We start from the raw sequence: 19270 nt of genomic DNA, 5'->3' as shown, positions 1-19270 counted from the left end.
TTTGGGATTTAAAATGATAAGGGGGAAAAACATAAACTTTTTTTTTTTTTTTTTTTTTTGCTACTGTCACTGTTCACTGTTTCAAACCCCTTTTCACATTTACTTCCCCTTCCCGTGTGGGGTTAGTCAGATTTCAGCACTTTTAGACCTCTGGTAGATTCTCTTCATAGGGGTGTCCTACAGCACAGACCTCAGGAGTCTTGGAGATGCTCTGCATGTTTCAGGGACTCAAGGGTGGGACAGATCTTCTGTACCAGGGAGTCAGTCAGCTACACTAGGAAATTTGAGCTTTTCATTTCTTCTGTGTACCCCAAATTAACAGGCTGGCAAACTCCCCTACTCGTGTGCAGGTTTCTCCTTTATGCCACAGAAGAAAATCTTGGAGCAGCTCGAAGAAAAGCACTCAAGGCTCCTCTAAGGCTGCCAAAATCAGTTAAATCTCATGCTTGACTTCATCTTCAAGGTCCTCAGTTCAGCAGGACATAAACAAGGAAAATCCTTCAGTAAATCTGGCAGGGGAGAAGTAGATTTGGAGGGGTGGGAGGAAAATGCTGTATCATCTCCTAGTTAACATCTTTTTTGTGTAGTCTATATGTGCGCATATGTAGGTGTGCATGTATATATCTATATCTATATATATATATAGATAGATAGATATGTCATATTTGAGGCTGTTAGGCAGGTCAGATTCATTCCTATGAGTAATTTGCACAGCTTTGCTTAACAGAAAATATTGTGTCCATCCACAAGCTTAAAAAAAAAAAAACATAGCTTTAGACAGGCAAAAATTAATCTTGGATGGGGACAATTTGCAGAAATATTCTCTAAAAGGTCCCAGATGTATTTTTGCATTTGTTTGCTGTTTTGCAAGACCCTGGCTATGGTCCTTTTGTGTTCAGAAGGTTCAGACTTCACAAATGGTGTGGTTTAATGCATGATTGTTAATGAACTTATTCAGGATTTAAACCAGCACCAAAATCTGACCCACTGCATCTATATGCAAATACACTCTCAAAAGTACTGTGCAGAAAGTGACCTGCTTCCACTAATGCCCAGATAATGAGGAAATGAGGATTTATGCCACCAGAGACACTCCCCCCTTGGAGCACATCTTCTGAGACATTCAGTCAAGGAATCGCTTCAGCACAGCCTCCAGAGGGAAGCCTGATCATTAAGAAATGACATTTCTGCACCGTGTGATGAATGACAATTGGGCTGGCAGCTCAGCTTTCATCCAGGCTGAGGATTCATCCCACCAGAGCACTGATGTCAAGAGAAACAATCCCTTCCATTTAGAGTTTGGGCCAGGCTTCAAATACAGGGAACGAGGGCAAGAGCTTGGTTTCCTGGGAGTCCCAGGCTCTGTTGCAGCACATCCTCAAAACCTTTCCACTTAACTGCTTTGAGTCTCTTTTCACTGCTCCCAAAGCAGGCATGTTCCAGGTTATCACAGGTCATACAGCCCCAGCAGTGTCAAATTCCAAACCACAAACCACTGTCCCTTTGCACCCTAACCAAGACTCCTGAAGGTGGACACTGGGGGTCAGGGTGTCTTGTTCAAAATCTGTGCCTCCCTCACAGCAGGTGTGACGTATCCAGAAGGGCAGGGGTGTGATACAGATCCCAGCTAGGAAACACACCCATTCCCCAAACCCAGATTGCTTGGGACAGGAAGACAAGTTTATCCTTCACTGTCGGGGTCTCAATGCTGGGCTGACCCCAAGATTGTAAAAGTCCTTGCTTCCTAACCCGTGCAGCCGAAGTCTGGAATGTGTGAGGTCGAGTTTTCAAGGTTGTTTATTTTTCCTTATCTATAACATTCTTTCTCTGACCTGCTGATGTCCATCTAATAAAGAAGCCACAGCAGTCTGCTCTGCCCTCAGGGCGGTGTTTACCTTTTTTATCAAAAGTTATGCATAGTCTGTTTACAATAACATGCCAATACCTATCATGTATGTTGGACAGTGTGTCTCTACCTTAAACCAATAGAAAAGTGTCACCATCACACCAAGATATGGAGGACAAGGAGAAGGAGAAGAAGGTCAGGACATGCCCAAATTCCTCCATCTTGACCCCCTGAATCACATTCTAAAAATCCCCAAATTCTACTTTTTCACCCTATGTTAATTCAAATATCATACTGCTCAAAACCTTGTGGCTTGTAGTTCCTCATACAAAGTTGGCAGCTTTTTCCAGGGGCTAAAATTGAAGCCACAGGTGTTTTTTGACTTCATGCCAAGGTCTCTGAGCCCCCTGCCAGGGTCTCGAGACAGCCAAGGCAGCCAGAGGGATGTCCTGAACTCCAGCACTTCACAAGGGAAAAAGTTGGGGCACTGTTGCACTGGTGTTTCCCTTCAGTGGTAGAGCTGGGGTTCTGATGAGCTCAGAGCTGATGAGTTGGGAACCAGGATGCGACAGATGTCACCCAGTGAAAGACATCTGGGCTGATGTTGTCTTTCTCAACACCTCATGTGGGACTCCCACGGGAGACAATGGGGAAAAACAGATCCCTGCAAAGATCCCCCCACTTTCTTCTACTTTGGTGCCCATCTTAGATGAGAAGAGTCACACTCTGGGATGGACTTTCACATAAAAAGGGCTGAGGGCACCAAATCCAATGCAGACCTTGTAACCTATCCCAGAGGTGACTCTGCCTGCACATCCCACCTCAGGCTCTGAGCTCTGGAGGTCCTTGTCCTGTTTTGGAGGCCTGTCTAAATTCCCCACCAAAACCAAGAACCAGCTCATTCTCTTCTTGTGCTTCACCACAGCTGGGGCCCACCAAACTTGCTTTTCATCCCAGCAATTCCTCTTCATGATCCTGCACATTGAACAGCGCTGAGCTGCCACCAGACACTCCAAATGCTGAGATGTCATAACCAGCCTTGTGTCACATCCTAGCCAGGACCATGCCATCCCTCTAAAGAGGAAGACACATAAAAGTGTGAGGAAAAGGGAAAATCCAGCTGTGGTAATTCTGTGGGAAAAAAAAAAAAAAAAAAAAACCAAACCTGAAACCAATGTAATTGGATTATTTAAGACATTCTTAACCAGTTTTTTTCTGCTTTCCTTCCATTGCAGCTGGAGGTGCCAGATCCCATCACATTTGGTAGTGTGCAGAGCAAGTTCTGCATGGTCCCAGGAAATTTCTTTATTGTCAGTACATTGCCGACCCCCTTGGAGATTCCTGGGGTGCCTAACTCAGCTGAAGAGTGATACATTGAAGAGTTCTACATTTTTTGATTGCCAGTCATAGGGGAAAAAAAATTGGCTGTATCCACCAAAGCTCTCAGTCACTTTGAAATGGAAAGTTTTCCCCTTTGCACAATCTTCCAAGTATTGCGTGTGGCCTAATTCTATAATTACAAAATAGATCTGAATTGCTTCAAAGGAGCTGTTGTGTTCCAGCAGGTACATAACAAGTTTATAGTATCAGTTAACTGCACTGTTATATAAGGGTTCAGAATGACTTTTGAAACCAACAGACAGACCTGACAGGTATCAAACATATATTGTTTTGTTTGGGGAATTTTTTATTAATACTTCGTTATGAAGGTAACCTGTGCTTTCTCCATCCATTCCAGAGAGGATATAAACATTAATACTGTGCAGAAAGTGCTGGGCTTGATGGACATCATCAAGCTGGTGCACATCATCTGCACTGACCTCAGTGGTTAATTTTAGACACCAGCAAAATCCAAATAATGCATGTAAGTCGACGGCTCAGAGCCCACGTTCACCAGAGCTTCCCATCAAATGGGAATTACAATGGTTTAAGCTGTCCATCTTGAGTCAGGCTGGTTTGAGCTCATGTCTTCAGCCTCACTGGTGGGGATGATGTGGGAGCACCCAGCTGAAGGGCACATCTGGTCTGTCACAGCAGCTCAGTCATACCCAGCTGTGACCTTACACCCCTCACCCAAAGAGGACATGGGAATAAAGGTGGGGTTTGCCACAAAGAAACTCTTGCTGTTAACCTCTCTCACGGGTGAGACTCTTGAGAGCTCTGGGTCTCACAGTTATGAAAAAAACAGTTTTTTATAAAGACCATCAGGGCCAGGCACCACTTCATCATACAGCCTCAAGGATAAGTGGCCAGAGTGGATCAAAACAATGCAGAAGGCCTTGGGAGGAGTCACAGTACTTAGTAGATGGGATGAGGGACAGCGTCCTGATTTTCTGCCTGGCTATCCACACGTAGAAAGTTCCCTATCCAGCAGGTACCTGGGCATTATGTTCAAAGGAACTTGAATTCCTTCCCAAGCCAGAATTCCCCATTAGCCCCCATCTCTTAATGTCTCCTTACAGGGCACTTCCCTGCTACAGCTACTGCCTGTCCTGGCAGAAAAGGAAGGTGAAATCAGGAATCACCCCATCCACCTCCTCAAAGCTGCTGTGATGTGAAGCCAGCACAGCGGGGGTGACCCTCTGACCCAGAGCACACATTTGCACTTTGTTATCAGCTATTCACCCTCCAGAGAGCAGCTGGGATTCCCCAGTTGCAATGGGATATCTGTGGAGCTATAACTTTGTAAACTCAGCTCAGCCTTTCAGGAAGAGATTTCTAATTTTATCCAGGCCATTCATCCACCCTTAATTTGCAACAACAACAACAAGAAAAAGAAAGAAAAAGAAAAAGAAAAAAAGAAAAGAAAAGAAAAAGAAAAAGAAAAAGAAAAAGAAAAAGAAAAAGAAAAAGAAAAAGAAAAGAAAAAGAAAAAGAAAAAGAAAAGAAAAAGAAAAAGAAAAGAAAAAGAAAAAGAAAAAGAAAAAGAAGCTGTTGCAGGGTTATTATTAACTATTGGCCAAGACAGAATGAACTCCAGGCTTGGCTGACTCCCTCTTTGGTAGAGAGCAATTGCACAGACAGCAGACACATTGCTGGTTTGCTTCCCAAGTGTTTCTACTCCTGAGTGAGGATGTCTGAAAGCCAAAGCAGAAGAAGAACCTTCATTTCACAGGTGTTGCCATATTGTCCAGGCTCTACTTCAGCCAACTGGGTTTGGAAACTTCAGCCAGCCTGGAAACTTTGGCTCAGCCTTGCTCCCCTTCCACACGTTTATAACGCCCTTGCCCTGCAAAAATGAGTGGGAAAAGTCCCCACTGGCCTCACTCAGGCTCTGAGATCAGATCTCAGACGCAGGGAGGAGTGGATTTTTACCATCAGCTTGTGAGGATCATGTGTCCCCACTTCCCTCTGAATGCTCACTGAGAGCTCAGTTCCTTGTAGTACAGAAGGACAAATTCAAACTATTCCATCAAGCCCACGAGATAATCCTGGGCCTTGGTAGCAATGTTTTAGTCTTCCCCAGCACTGCTTGCCAGGGCAGAGATGTAAAATTCCCTAACCTGGATACCTAGAGCCAGCCAGGAGAGGATCTCCAGCCATATCCTCATATCCAGCTTTGCCATTAGTCTGTGTGCCTGTGACATGTTGGCAAGAGGTGATTAATGACAAGTGTTCAGCTGTGAGAAGCCTTCTCAATAAAACAGCTAAAGTAACAAATAATAGCAGAAAGAGAAGTCAAGAAAGCCACATCCTTATTAGCTGAGGTGGTAGCCCAAGGATTCAAGAAAACCTGAACAATCTTAACCAGAAATATTGCAAAAGTTGTTACCTTTTCCCTGGAGTGTCCCAAAAAAACCTAGCTATTCTTATGCCCATTGTTGTGGGATTTGCCACTTGCCTCATACTTTTGACTTTGATGAGATAGAGGTTTTATCTAGATTGAGCTTTTAGAACATAATGAATACTCTGAGAGAGAGCCTACTATTAAAATGTAATATTTAAAAAGCACTGATACATGGGCACAACCATTTATCTTGAAGAAATTAATGTACAGCTCCCTTGATTTTATGTATTTTTGTAATTCAGGTTGCCCTCAGCTGATTTAAGTAATTTTTAACTATTTATTGTAAACATAAAACCCAATACAATTATAAGTTATTCTTTCCATACAGCTGCAAGAGTTTGTGATGAATTTTTTTTATAGTGCTACTTTTCCCCAAATTCACCCTAGAAAAATTTTCTTGCTAACACAGCAGGTAATCTCATGGCTCCAGCTGCTCTTGCTTGCATCAAGAGAGGATCCACACAGCGCCCAGGAAATCCTTCACCACAGACATAAATCAGTTTGCATCCCACATGCACCCGAGAACCTCATCCCAGAACTTCCTACCAAATCTCACCAAAGTGAGAGGGGACACAAATCAAGTCCAGGAAAAATGCACCCTGGATTTGTGAGTATGCAAAGCTCCGGAACCTGGGGACTTCCATGGTAACTCTGTGTATAAACAGGACCAAACAGCTTGAAGTAGCTGCTTTCCTTGCAAGGCCGATGAACAAAATATCTCTGTAGCTTGGCCAACACAGCAAGCTCCAGCCAAATGTAAATAGCCCGTGGGGCTTTTTGGCACTTTGCTCTCTATTTTGCATACAGCTGGTAATGTTTTAAAGGCCAGGCCCAGCCAAGGGTAATGCTTCCAAGAACAGAGCAGGAAACACTTTGTGTACAGAAAAGAGTCCCAGGAGAAATCAGTCAAATCTTAAGGCCTTTTGTGTTTCTTTCTCCCTCCCCAAATCAATCAAATCATTTTTATGTTAAAAATTTCCAGAGCTCCAGGTAGATGCGGCCGCCTCGCTCCGTGTCCGGGTGCTTGGTGGGAAAGGGAATATTTTGGCTCCTGCAGGCACATAAACTCTTGCTGTGTGTAGGCAAGTCCTGCAGGGCACATCCATGACGTCCTTCAGGGCAGAATTTCTGGAGCTGGCTGGCAGGAGTGCCAAGTATGAGAGACAGCAGCAAGGGAGGAGCAAGGTTGTAATAAGCATCTGGTGACGCTCCTTGAGTCTTCCACAGTAACGACACCAAGGAAATGCCACAGTATTTCCAGTTACCTGGATATCGCTCAGCATTTTGGTAAAAATTAGCAGGACCTAGGACTCAGGATGGGTTAGTGTGATAAAGTGAGGCAGTCACTACTAAAATGCTACTAAATCCTTGCTCTCCAGGGGCTTATCCTTGCAGGTGGGATGGGATTTCCCTCTTGATAGAACACTGAGGAACTGGGATTCCACTAATTTTTTTGTCTAGCACCACGATGTAGGGCATGGAAAGGAAAAATCTGGCTCTCCTGCAGCCTCTCCTGTGTGCAGAGGGCTGGGGAGGGGATGCAGATGAATTGGACAGAGCAGAACCACACCGAGCATGCAAGGCTGAAACAGGCAGTCACGAGGATTAATATTGCAGCAGAAATTTTATTATCACGTGTTTAAAATCACAGTGTACCATCACACATTTTGCCCACCTGGTCCTCTCCTTTTCAGCCTCATTGTGTGTGAGCACATTTGAACATCAGGACCATTGTGTCCTAGGGGGAGACTGTCCTTCTGTTAGCTGTCCCAGTCCCTTGATTATTCAGGTTTTAGAGATGAGTGCTGGCTGAGTTAGCAGAGCCATCAAAGCTGGCAGCAAAAGGGAATATATGTCAGTAACTCAGAAAAGGGAAGCAGAAACAACTTGGAGAAGAGTCATTGCTACACCCACAAGAAGTGAAATCGAAAGCCCTGTTTATCAGAATTTAGTGTCCTTTACTTTGCATCTTACAGATGTCTGTCCTTCCACAGGTAATTCATATCTGCAAAGCCAAATCACTGCCCTGCAGACATGGCTGGAGCACAATGGGAGGGTCACACTGCAGAGGGACCCCAGGGGACAGATGGGGGCTGTGTGCTGCTGTCAGATGGCACAAAGGGCTGTGTTTCATGTCTTTGTGTTGTGGCTGCACATGGTGGGCCAGCCAGGGAATAGAGAAATGGGGGGGAAACAGAGAGGGATCTATAATGAAAACCATGCATTTGACCCCTCTGGCTGGGGACATGGCCAAAATCTCATTGTTGACTTTAAAGATGACAGAATTGTGTCCTCTCCCCTCTGTGCTTTTCCCTCTGACTGGATTTGACACATGGGTGTTGGACTTTCCACAGGATGCAGAAACTCTGCTACTGCCAGATCTCCAGGCACCAAACTGTCCTTGGCCATGGGGACACGATGATACACCAACATCCAACCAATCCCTTCCTCCCAGAGCAGGTACCCATGGGCTGCAGATATGGTTCCAGATCTCATCAGGCTGCTGAGCAGGTCCTATCCCAAACTGCTGAGAGAGGCTGGGCTCAGCCCCAGCAAGGGCCTGCAGAGCCACTTGGCTTGAACCCATAGGAAGCCAGCATTAAGCTCAGTTGTCCCTTACTGATGCCAGAAGAATTTTTTGCCTGGATGTCTCCAGGGAGCTCCAGTGCTACCCAGCACAAGCTGCAATATCAGAATTCATCCCTTTGCTGGTCTCAGGGAATGGAGGTAAGATCGCCTTGCAAGACAAGCAAGCCCAAACAGCTAAAAAAACAAGATAAATATGGGACATAAATATGTGATGGTACAGGAGGCGGTACCATAAACTTATTTTATTGCCACTTGTCTGCAAAGGCCAACATAACTCACTCCCTTTGCCTCACTCTGTCATTCCTGAAAAATGAGATGGCCCAAACATGCCAAGAAATACTTCCTCACACCCTGCACCTGGGTAAGGAAACAAAAGAATGGGGATTTTTAATAATGATCAATGCCCTGCTCTCCATATCCTGCATATCTGATGTGGTTTGTACTGATTACCAATACAATATGGTCATTCATGTTAGCTCCTCTCCAGCTGCCCCCTGACTTAGCCCCTCTCTCAGGAGTTCTTCAGGGGTGATCCAAGTACAGCAGAGCCCAGATTCTGCAGGCAGAGGGTCACAGTGTCCCATAAACAGCTCTCAGCCAGCACAGCCCATGCACTGGTCTGTGCAAAGACAGCCAGCACAGTGACAATACCTGTCCTGGGGCTGAATTAACCTCTCCTGCCTCTCTGTGGGGCTTTTGGTTCACCACAAGCCATACAGGAGTACTCACAGAGCCAGGCTGTGCCCAGAGGTGCTGACCTGTGCCTCCAGCAGGAGCAGGGAATCTGCCTCGTGGTTTTAGAGAATTGCAGACACTGTGCTAGTCACACTGGCAGATGAGAAATTAATATTTACTACACTTCAGCTGAAAATCATCTCCTTCCTACCTGCCCCAGAGGACTGTGAATACCAGTGGTGTTCTCCTCCCTCCCTGCCCTGGCCAGCCACAACCCCACAGCCTGCTCCAGCCCCTGCATAAACCAACACACACCAGGAAATGTGACAGGCATGTGTGGGATCAGCTGTGCCAGAGCCAGAGGGGACAAAGAGGGATGAGGTTTGCAGATATGCAAAGCCACAGAGAGGCTCTCGCTGCCTGTGGTGGGGCTGCCCTCCCCAGCCCAGTGCTGTGGCACAGGGGTGTGTGGGCACGCCAGAGCCCACATCCATCCCCAGCCTCTGCCTCCCGAGGGCAAAGCAGAGATGGATCCTCTCTGCCCTGTGCTCGCAGCCTCCACAAGCAGGAGGAGGAGTCAGAGCCAGGCACTCACCCTCTGCCAAAGGGCAGAGCAAGAACAAAGGGAACAGGGGTCAGCAAAGGGAGCAGGGCTTTTTTCCAGAGCCCACAAGGGGAAACTGCTGTGACACCATGCACAGGATCCCACTGTGCAGGCGGTGCCTGCTGGATGAGGCACAGGCAGAGAGCTGGTCCCCAGCACTAATCCTCTTCCCTCCTGTTACTTCTGAGCCACCATGGTCCCAGGGACAAAGGAAAGCAGGCAATTCTTGCTGCCTTCCCACAGGTGGGTGACAGCAGCATTTCCCCAGCCTGCTCGGGCTGCATCCCCTCCTCTCTCTGGGCTGAGAGTTGGAAGCTGTAAATCAAGGTGTCCAGTGGAGGTTGTAAGGGGATAAAGCATCCTCAGTAAAATTTCTCTGACAAGTAGTCACAGCTGAGATATCACTTGATGAATGGCAGCAGAATTCCCAATGCGAGGTGATGGATTCTCCATGGCTGTGAGCAGACTGAGCTCTGGTGAGGCTGACAGGGCTTTAGGACATCTGTCACTCGAGCAGGTACATGTGAGGATGTACCCAGCCACACACCCCTGGCATGTCCCCCTACACCCCTCAGCAGGAGCAGCACAGGCAGCTTTTCTCTCCCAGTCACCCCCAGCTAGGGAGAGCTGACTTTGCCATTGAGCCATCAAACATAAAATCATTAGTTTTGCTCCTATCTGGAGTACTTTTCTCTGCTCCACTTCATGGTCCATGTAGATAAAAAAGAAATAAGCAATTGCCTCATCTATCAAGGGTGGTTTCTCCAGAGCAGAGCCAAAAATAAGTGACAGTCAAAATGGGCACCTCAAAATGGTTTGATCTCTTTAGATTGGTTTATAACAGATTGAAAACGTGTTAAAAAGTGGAGCTACATGGACCATGACACCCACACCAAGTGCCAGGACATGGGGCTCACACTTTATCAGATTATGTCCCTAGAACTGGACCAAACACCACAGCTGAGCTCTGCTGTGATGGGAAGGTTCCCAGGGGTGAGTTCAAGAGATACAGGAGAAAGTTCATGTCCTGATTAAAACCAAGAACCCCAAGGGTCATTTTCAGGATGGTGAGAATGTCCTTGGTCTCATGGAACAAGCTCCAGCCAAATCAGGATGTACAGCCACCCTGCAATAAATCCTCATCCCTGTTTATGACATGATTATAAATGTTATAGCAGGAACTGTAACAGAAAAAATAGTCCCAGATATGGCTTGGGAAAAAATAATCAGAGCAGGGCTTTCCATTTCTTTTTGCTCTCCTGGAGATACCAGGAATTTCAATAGATGTGCTACATCTCTGAGATATTCTGATTCTCAGAATATCCTGAGAATTGCCTGCTGAGCAAGAGTTCTAAGAATTATTTAGGCCATAAAGAAGTGAGGTTGTCATAGGCATCTTCTCAGAACTAAAGAATTGCATTTCAACTTCAAAACCACTTACAGTATCTCAAAAATAAAATACAGGTGCCTAAACTCACCCAGCTAGAGCACATACTGGGTGGGGTTTACTTTGTCTGTCTTCTACCTTCACATTTTTTCACTGCCAGCTTCATGTGCCTCAATGTCCTGACTTTTTATCTTCCCTCTGGGGGCATGTACCTGGCACTGCCTGCACAGAGAGGTCCCACTAAGAGCCAGCTCTCACCTAAAGAACAATATCATGGTCCTGATCTATTCATGACACCAATATGCCCACGTTGCTCTTATCAGACCCAACAAAGAATTATCTTCTACATTGGGGAAGAAGATTTCCAAAAGGTGAGTCCTATTTTTCAGCTCAAGACTTCAGTGCTCAGCAGATGTGCTTGGTGGAACAGGAATTTAGGCAAAAAAACACTTGCTTCTCACTAAAAAAGAAGTATTTTATTTTTGGGAAAGGTCCAGTGTCACTTTGTGACTGGCTGTGGGTGATGCATAACTCAAGCACACTGGAAAACCAGTCTGGTTTGCACCAAGGGACAAAAATGTGCATTACAGATGAGGACTTTCCATCCATATTTCCTTTCTGCCAGGCCCAGCCACGGAAGCTTGTTCAGCTGAGAAGGAGAGTGATAGAGCAGCTTTGATGAGTGTCTGGTATCCAGTCAGGGCCAACACACTACAACATGCTGCAGTGATGCTCCAGATACAACCTGCACTCAGCAAAAGTCTATAATAAACACCACTGCAAGGCAATCCCTCTAATTTCAGTGAGAGTCTTCTCAAAGAAAGCAAAAATATTAAAATCCAGAGATGCATGAAGATACCCACAGACTAAGATGACACTTGGATCAGGTCCTGTGTTATGTTCTATTGGCTGGAGCAGAGATCCAGCTGTGCTGTGGGATGTCCAGACCCCCAGGTGAGGAACTTCTGAAAGTCACTGAGTGCCATGAGCTGCTAAGCAGCATCTGAGAGCTATAAAAAAGTTACCAAGCCTCTTAAACTCTCTTCTTTCTTCCTTTTCTGGATGATGAGAGACTTTTTGGAGGACTGAACCGACCTTGTACTTCCTTCCCTTATCCTTCCACTCTCGTGCCCTTCCCTGGGTTTGGTACCAATCTACAGTGACAGCACATCATTTAAGTGAGGGGAAGGGTGACATTTCCTAAGCACTGGGACTTTCTGAGGTTTGATAGAGATGACAAACTTCATCAGGATGAAGATCTGGGCTTTCTTGTGCATGACCCTAAAACAGGGAGCACAAGAGACACATCTTGGGCAGAGGGGACACCAAGGTGAAATTCTTACCTGGCACCAAGTCCCCAAATAGTCCCCACTGGTGTGACAGCACCAGGATCCGCTGAGGGGGCTGAGATGTATGAACATCTCAAACAGGGGTCAGCTCAGGCGCTCAGGAGGATCTCAGCTGTGCTTCCTAGCAGATGATGCTCAAGAATTACCTTCTTCTGACAGACATTGAGTTGGAACTGTAATCCAAAATCTGTCACTGCTACAGAAACTGCTGTACAGGGGAAAAAAATCTAATGTGGCTCTTACCCTTTAGCACTTTGGCTTTATCTTCACAGTAACTTGCCTTGCTGCTAATATGGATTAGATTAACACTGACAAGGAACATGATGGAGTCTAACCATGTCAGGCAGCTGGAGAGCTGCTCTGGTGATGTTTAAACCAACCAGCACATTTTGGGAGGGATGTTGGTTTTGGTTTAGTGTGGAGGACAGGGCCAACCCAAGGCAATGGGAAATAAGGGGGACCTGACAGATTTTATAGGCATCTTTGCCTATATCTGTATTTTTTGCATGCATTTATACGCCCTTAAAACCTGCAGTGAAGTGGGAAATTCTTAGAAATACCTCTTCCCTTTTAAGGTACCCTCTGTCTGCAGGGTCACATCATCAACTGGAGTACATGGAGCTACTCTGAGAAACTCTACAGTGAGGGTGGGGAGGCTGCCCAGAGAAGCTGTGGCTGTCCCATCCCTGGAAGTGTCCAAGGCCAGGTTGGACAGGGCTTGGAGTAACCTGGGGTAGTGGAAGGTGTCCCTGCCCATGGCAGGAGATTGGAATGAGATGACCTTTGAAGTCCCTCCCCACCCAAACCATTCCATGATTCTGTGGTTCCATTGCAGATGCAGCTTGGAGTCTTTGTGATGGCAGAGACTGGTGTGGAGTATCTAAGTTGCGCCAGCTGGATAACAAGGAGGAAGATTGATTACTCCTGTGGGGCATGAAAAGTGCCCTGGGCTCTTTGATGGGATCTGTCTATCCTACATTAGGTCAAAACACCCAAGGAATTTAAACAGTTGTTTTCAGAGGGGGTGACTGCAGTAACCAGCCTTACAGACTCAGCTGCCACTTCCCAGCTGCTGGAAGAGGTTTTCAGAGATGGTCAACTGAGTCTGGGGATTTGTCTGAACCACCATCTGAAAATTCTTCAGTGCTTTCCTTGGACTTTGGCCACTACAGGCAAGATCCAGGTTGGCACTGCTGCACTGCATTTTACATTGTTTTGGTGTCTGGCTACAGTCTGCTTTGAATAAGTGAAAGATGCAGCCCTGATCATATGTTGTAGTCATTTCGGTGTTGGCCAGGGGACAAAAGATTAGGACTGGCCTTGGAAGTGCTACCTTTTATCCCTTTTACTCTTCCTGTGCCAGGTGGCCTTGGTAAACTCACTCAACACTTCTTTTGCAGCATCTCATTCACAAGAGGAGCATTGCCTTACTCCATCTTTCCAAAATTTGTCCTCTTTCAGTGTTAGGCTTTATTATTGATGATATTTTTCCTGTGCTCAGGTAAAATACTAAAAGGTTACATCTTTTAAAGTACTAAAAGGTGTGAGGAACCTCTTCTCCTTGCGTTTATAACTTCTTGCATACTCGGGGATTGGTGTAATTTAAATAAAAAAGGGGGTTGGAGGAAAATTCCAACCTAATTACACATTACAATGGTGTTGTGCTGCTTCTGGGAGACCAGCCAGGCATTTGGAAAGAGGTTCAGCTCCCAGCGGGGATGAACTGACAGGACAAAGGAGAGAGGGCTGGAGAGTAATCAGACATAAAATACAACCGGAGGAGGGTGGCCCAGCTTCAGCCAGGAGCTGGCAATATTGCCCACACCAGGCAGCATGGACACAGCAGGCACGTGGCCAGCCTCAGAGGTAAATCTGGGTCATGGTGGTTTGAATTCAGGTGCCCCAGGCTGCACCTTCATTGAAAGCCTGGCACCAGGAGCGCCCTCGAGTCACAGCTGAGCCTCTCACTTGCCATGGGCCACCTCAGAAGTTGTTTCAGTCATCCCAACACAGTTCCTAAGAGCTCTGCTCCCTTTGGAACACCTCAGATGTTGTTTCAAACAGTCATCCCAACACTGTGCCAAAGAGTTTTGCTCCCTCTGGAACACCTTGGAGAACCTTTCAAAGTGCCATCCTAACACAGTGCCCAAGACCTCTGGTTCCTCTCTCATCAATGCAGCAGCTCTGCATGTTCTGGCAGAACCTCACTCACTTCTGAGATGCTGTTAAAATCATCTCCCAGCTTATCCCTCTTGCACAAATCCCCAGGGCAGAGATAGGACTACAGGACCACCTTCCCCATATTTTCCCTATATCCACGAGGTTTCCCAGCTGCTGAGGATGGTTTATAGGCAATGTACTCATTCCCTTGCAGGTCTGGACTTCCTTGGCATACAAAGCACAGAAGAGGGGTGTCCTGGCAGCTGCGTTTGAAAGCTCTGCTTAAGTGACTGTGAAGGGCCAGATGGACTCCAGCCCTGAAGACCTGAGTGCCCTATTTAGTGGGGATGCAGTGAGTTTTGGTGTGCAGGCTGTCTCAGTATTATTCTCCAGCCCTGGTTAGGAGCACTCCATCCAGGCTGGATGTCCAGATCCATTTGGCCAACAGACTGCAGGAACAAGTCTGGTGAGCTGAACAGTGAGGAGCCAACCCATTTCACCAGCCCTTCAGATGGTAACAATCCTTTCCAGACCACAAGCCCGTGAGCAGAAGAGGGGAAAGACTCCAGATTTTATCCTTAATTCTGAAAGTTATTCACACTACCCCTGTTACCCAGCATTAGGAAGGACAATGTTCCCTTATATGGTGAAGAAGAATTGGGGGAATATCTGCAGTACATTCTCACATCTGTGCTCAGCTGAGCCTGGCAGCACATCCTTGGGAATGCAGAGGTTGGAACCGCCAAGAGCTGTGGAGCAAAATGCCTCCACCCTGCTGTGAAAAGGGGGGTGAGCAGATACGGGTGGACACACTCCAAAATGGGTCACGTTGAGCAACGCTGCTCCATGGGCCTGTGGTATCTGATCTGGGATGTTTTCCCCTGTAAGTCTGGAGCCCAGTGGGAAAAGGAGACTTGCAAATGTGAAAACAACAATAAGAAAACACTGCAGGGCCAACTCCTGGAGAAGTCACTAACATGGGGCACGTAGATCCTCAAAAGACCCAGAAGGAAACTGGTCCTTACTAAAATAGATGCAGGTTCCCCTAATGAAATCCTTCAACACCTTCTTGTCTGATATGAAGGTCAAGGTTTGAAATTGTGGAGGCTTAGGAGGAAGAAGGAAGGTACAGAAAACTTCTCTAGGGAAAAATGGACAAGACCTTTGAGGAGATCCTTCCAGCAGATAGCATTAGGGATATAAAGAGGGAGATGTTGCCACATTTCTCTGCTGATGAAGAATTTTGGAGTTTTAAATACAATACCTCATGCATGAGACACATCTGAAGGGTTGCCCAAGCAGTTTTTGCCTAATTATTGACAAAGTTCTTCACCACGTTGATTTCTCACACCCAGATGTCCAACCCTCTTTCAGAAAGGATCAGCTATTCAGTAGAAGGGCTTAGGTTTTGCAGGACCTTTGTATGCACATTAAAAAGACCTAAGCGTGTTTTTAAGTGCAGTCCACGAGTCTGAGAGTCCACTGGGACAGCAGAGAGGCTGAAAGAGACACACAGAGTTTCAGAACCCACCAATGCTGCTCAGAAGCCCCCTCACCACCTCTGCCCCCAAGGATCTACAGATGCTCTGGAAATCAGAGTCTGCATCAAGCTCCATATTTGAAAAACTAAACAGAGGCACTCTGATTTTCAAATGTGCCAAGCACTTTCAGTTCCTTTTTCTCCTAATGGCCTTTGTTGCTTTTTTAAAAGTAGAACACTTGAAAAAAACCTTTAACATGTAACTAGTGTTTGGGGAACATCCTGTTCCAGAACACAGCTCCACACATCAGAAAATGGTCTGATTTGCAGGAAAGACCTTTCCTCCCATAGAGCAGTTTTTGAAAGACAAGCATTTTAAAAGTATCTGGATTCAATAGCCTTTAAAACAAAACCTAATACCAGGCAGTAACCCATCCAATGTCACCCAGCACAAAAGCCCACCACCTCCACATGCTGGAAATCATGCAGCCCCAGGAAATCCTAAAGCCCTACTGTTGTGATGAAAGTAGCCCAGCACTCTGATTTCCTCCTGCAGATTGTATGAGATGTGTCTGGCAGCACACTGTGCCTTCTCCAGGTCAGCCCTGTTCTGGTTGTAAAAACTTTGTCCCTTTCTGCCAGCTCTGTAGCAAAATCATCCCAGTCCAAACACCTGGAGGGAAAACTGCTCTCCCTGTGTTGGGACAGAGGTGATAGGACAAGGGTGCAGAAGAAAAGTTGGGTGCTGGCTAATTAGGCTTTATTTATGAGCAGGTAATTAGGTGCAGCTGTAGTCATGCTGCAATGTATTCCTATTTCATGGATGTCCCTTAACTCTGTAATTCTCTAGGAACAGCCTTGAAGGATGATGGAGGAGGGAAAGCAGACTCCAAGGCCCAGGAGTGAGCTAGCACAGGAAGGGAATTCTGAGACTGCCTGTGTACAACCCCTGTTCTGCAGCCTGGACTTTCAGGCTGTTGTTCAGACTCCAGGTATGGAGCTCTTGGGCACAGCAGCAAATAAAAAGTTCCTTTCACTGCCAGTGCCATGGTGTGTGTGTGCACTGCAGGGCAGCCTGGAGCTCAGGGGTCCTGTGCTCTCCATCTCCTGAGCATGGCTGGGTGCAGCCACCAGCAGCTAACAACCTTCTCAAGAAAAGAACACTAGGGAGGAAATGGCCTGAATAAAATGGGTTCAGGCAGGTTCCCCAACCTCTGGCTGTTTTCTTACCTGTTCTGCCTCCTCCTTGGTGAGGGGATGTCACATGTGTGATGTGTTCACTGCACACCCTCTGCTGCCACACCCAGCAAAATCCATTCCCTCTCCCTTCAAAGGCTCCCAACTCTTGTTTTTAAACCAAATTTCCTCTGGATCTGTCAGTTCTGTTACAATCAGAGAGGATGCCAGCAGTGATGCCCTGACATGTCTGTGTTTCTCACAGTGAATAATCAAAACCAATGACATATCTCAGTGCTAAGATCCTCTGAGACATCCTCTGAAAATCCACCAGATCCTGAAGTGGAACAATCCCTGTTTCATACACATAAATATGATTTAATTTGCTCTGTGTGGGGCTCTGGGGATGCTGCAGGGATGGAGCTCCTCTCAGCCGAGGGCCTTGCAAACACATATAGAGACAAGTTCCCTGCTCCAAGGACCTTCACCCAACCTTCCACAGCTGATGGGGTGAAGGCGAGAGGAAATCCTGCTAAAGAAATGCTCCCAAAAAATGAGGTGGAAGCGCCCTCTTGTGTTTTTGGAGGAGGCTGCGTGGGATCGTTATCCAAAAATAGGTGCGTGCACGTTCTCTTCAGATCGTTTTGCAGAAGCAGGAAACACCTTGGCTACCTAAAGGGTAAAAGGTGGAGAACAGGGAGTGCTCCCAGTGTGACACCGCGTGATGGAACCGAAGCTCCATCTCTTACTGTAAACGCAGTGGAAAAGACCTTGCAGAGGTAGAATGGAAATGGGTTCTGTCACAACAGCAAGACACCCAGCGAGGAGCCCACCACACTCAGGCAGAGAATGTGGGCAGGAAAATGCCAGATGGGGGACAGCAGTGAGGGGAATTGTGAAAACAAACTGCACAGAAAGTTAAAATAAACTACAATTATATTTTCAGAGTATTTTTGCCTTCTAAATCCTTTCCAGAGTGGGATGTGGTTGGGAGGCTGGCTCAGTGCATCGGCCAAGGAAGATTTTATGCCCTGAACCAAATAAGCTGCTCTAGTACCTCCCACTCCCCACTCTCTGCTTGGCACAATGCTCCTTCAAGTACAAGGAGAGCAGGGAGGTGTGGAACACTGATGCTCAGGGAAAAAGGCCCTGAGCAAGGCTCTGCCTCGTCCCTGGACACCTTTGCAAGCAGGACTCTTGAGCATCAGTGGAGGAGCCATGTGTTGGGCTCTGTCCCCTGTGCTCACTCAGCTGAGATGCATCAGGGGGAGCAGGTGGGTGCAGGTGGCCATGCAAAGGCAGAAGCAAACTCTGGGCAGGTGGTTCAGGACAACCCCCATTGTAAAAAATCTGTTTGGAAAAGACCTACCTGGAAACAACACTTTGATAGCCCCAAAAATCCTACCATTTTTAATTGTCTGCCTTCTTTGGGTAGACAAACTTTCCAAATGCACTTTGGGGCACCCTTATCTATTTTACAACGGACCCTCTGAAGTCAGTGGAGCAGTGAACAGCAGTCCTTTGAGGTGAAGAAACTGTAACAACCCAATGTTGATTATGGAAAACGTGTGCAAATCTCATGACAAACACCCCATTTAGAGTATTTGCCTCTGCAGGCATGAAGACAAGACAGAGAACAGGGCTGTAAACAGAGAAACAAAGCTCAGAAATGCAAAGAGGTCACAAGCAAGGAGAAGGGAGAATGAATCAAGGCTTTGAGCCTCTGCAGCTGGGGGTTTATCCACAGCATCTGTCCACAGGTGACTCTGAGTTTCCCGTCCTGGCAGCAGAAATATGTGGTTGAGCAGAAGGAAAACCCAACCTTCCCCCTGCTGTGTGTGCTCTGGGCTCTCTGACCCCTCTCCATCAACAGCCCACATGTCCCAGAGGGTTTTTGTCTTGTCAGAGGCACAGCAAGCTCCCGAGGGCAGAGGCTGCCAGCACACTCCTCCCTGTGTCCCCACGTGGCTGCAGACAGACTCTCTCCCCTGCTGGGGATATCCCCAGGCTCCGTGTGTTTGGCAGCTGTGGGATGCACTCAAGCAGCCCCCACATCCCTCAGTGCACCATTTCCTGTGGCCAGAGAGCACTTTCTGTATTTTGAATTAATGGTGGCACCTCGGGCTGGGTGGTTTCAGGCTTCACAAATCTATTTACAGAAAAAAAGAAGAGCTGGAAGCAATCTTTTATTTTTACCTTTTCTGCCCCCCAGAGACT

General features: G+C 46.8%; 1 long non-coding RNA gene across 1 annotated transcript; it reads left to right on the top strand.

The window, feature by feature from the left end:
• Positions 1–13178: 13178 nt before the first annotated feature.
• Positions 13179–16840, top strand: LOC128801278 (uncharacterized). Its single transcript, XR_008435159.1, has 3 exons — positions 13179–13420; positions 14612–14863; positions 16728–16840. It is a non-coding gene; the product is annotated as an uncharacterized LOC128801278 (long non-coding RNA).
• The last annotated feature ends 2430 nt before the right edge of the window (positions 16841–19270 follow it).

This window comes from Vidua chalybeata, chromosome 1 (genome assembly GCF_026979565.1).
Source record: "Vidua chalybeata isolate OUT-0048 chromosome 1, bVidCha1 merged haplotype, whole genome shotgun sequence".
Classification (NCBI taxonomy): domain Eukaryota; kingdom Metazoa; phylum Chordata; class Aves; order Passeriformes; family Viduidae; genus Vidua; species Vidua chalybeata.
Note: the sequence above shows the minus strand (reverse complement) of the source record. Positions and strands in the feature narration are given on the sequence as shown.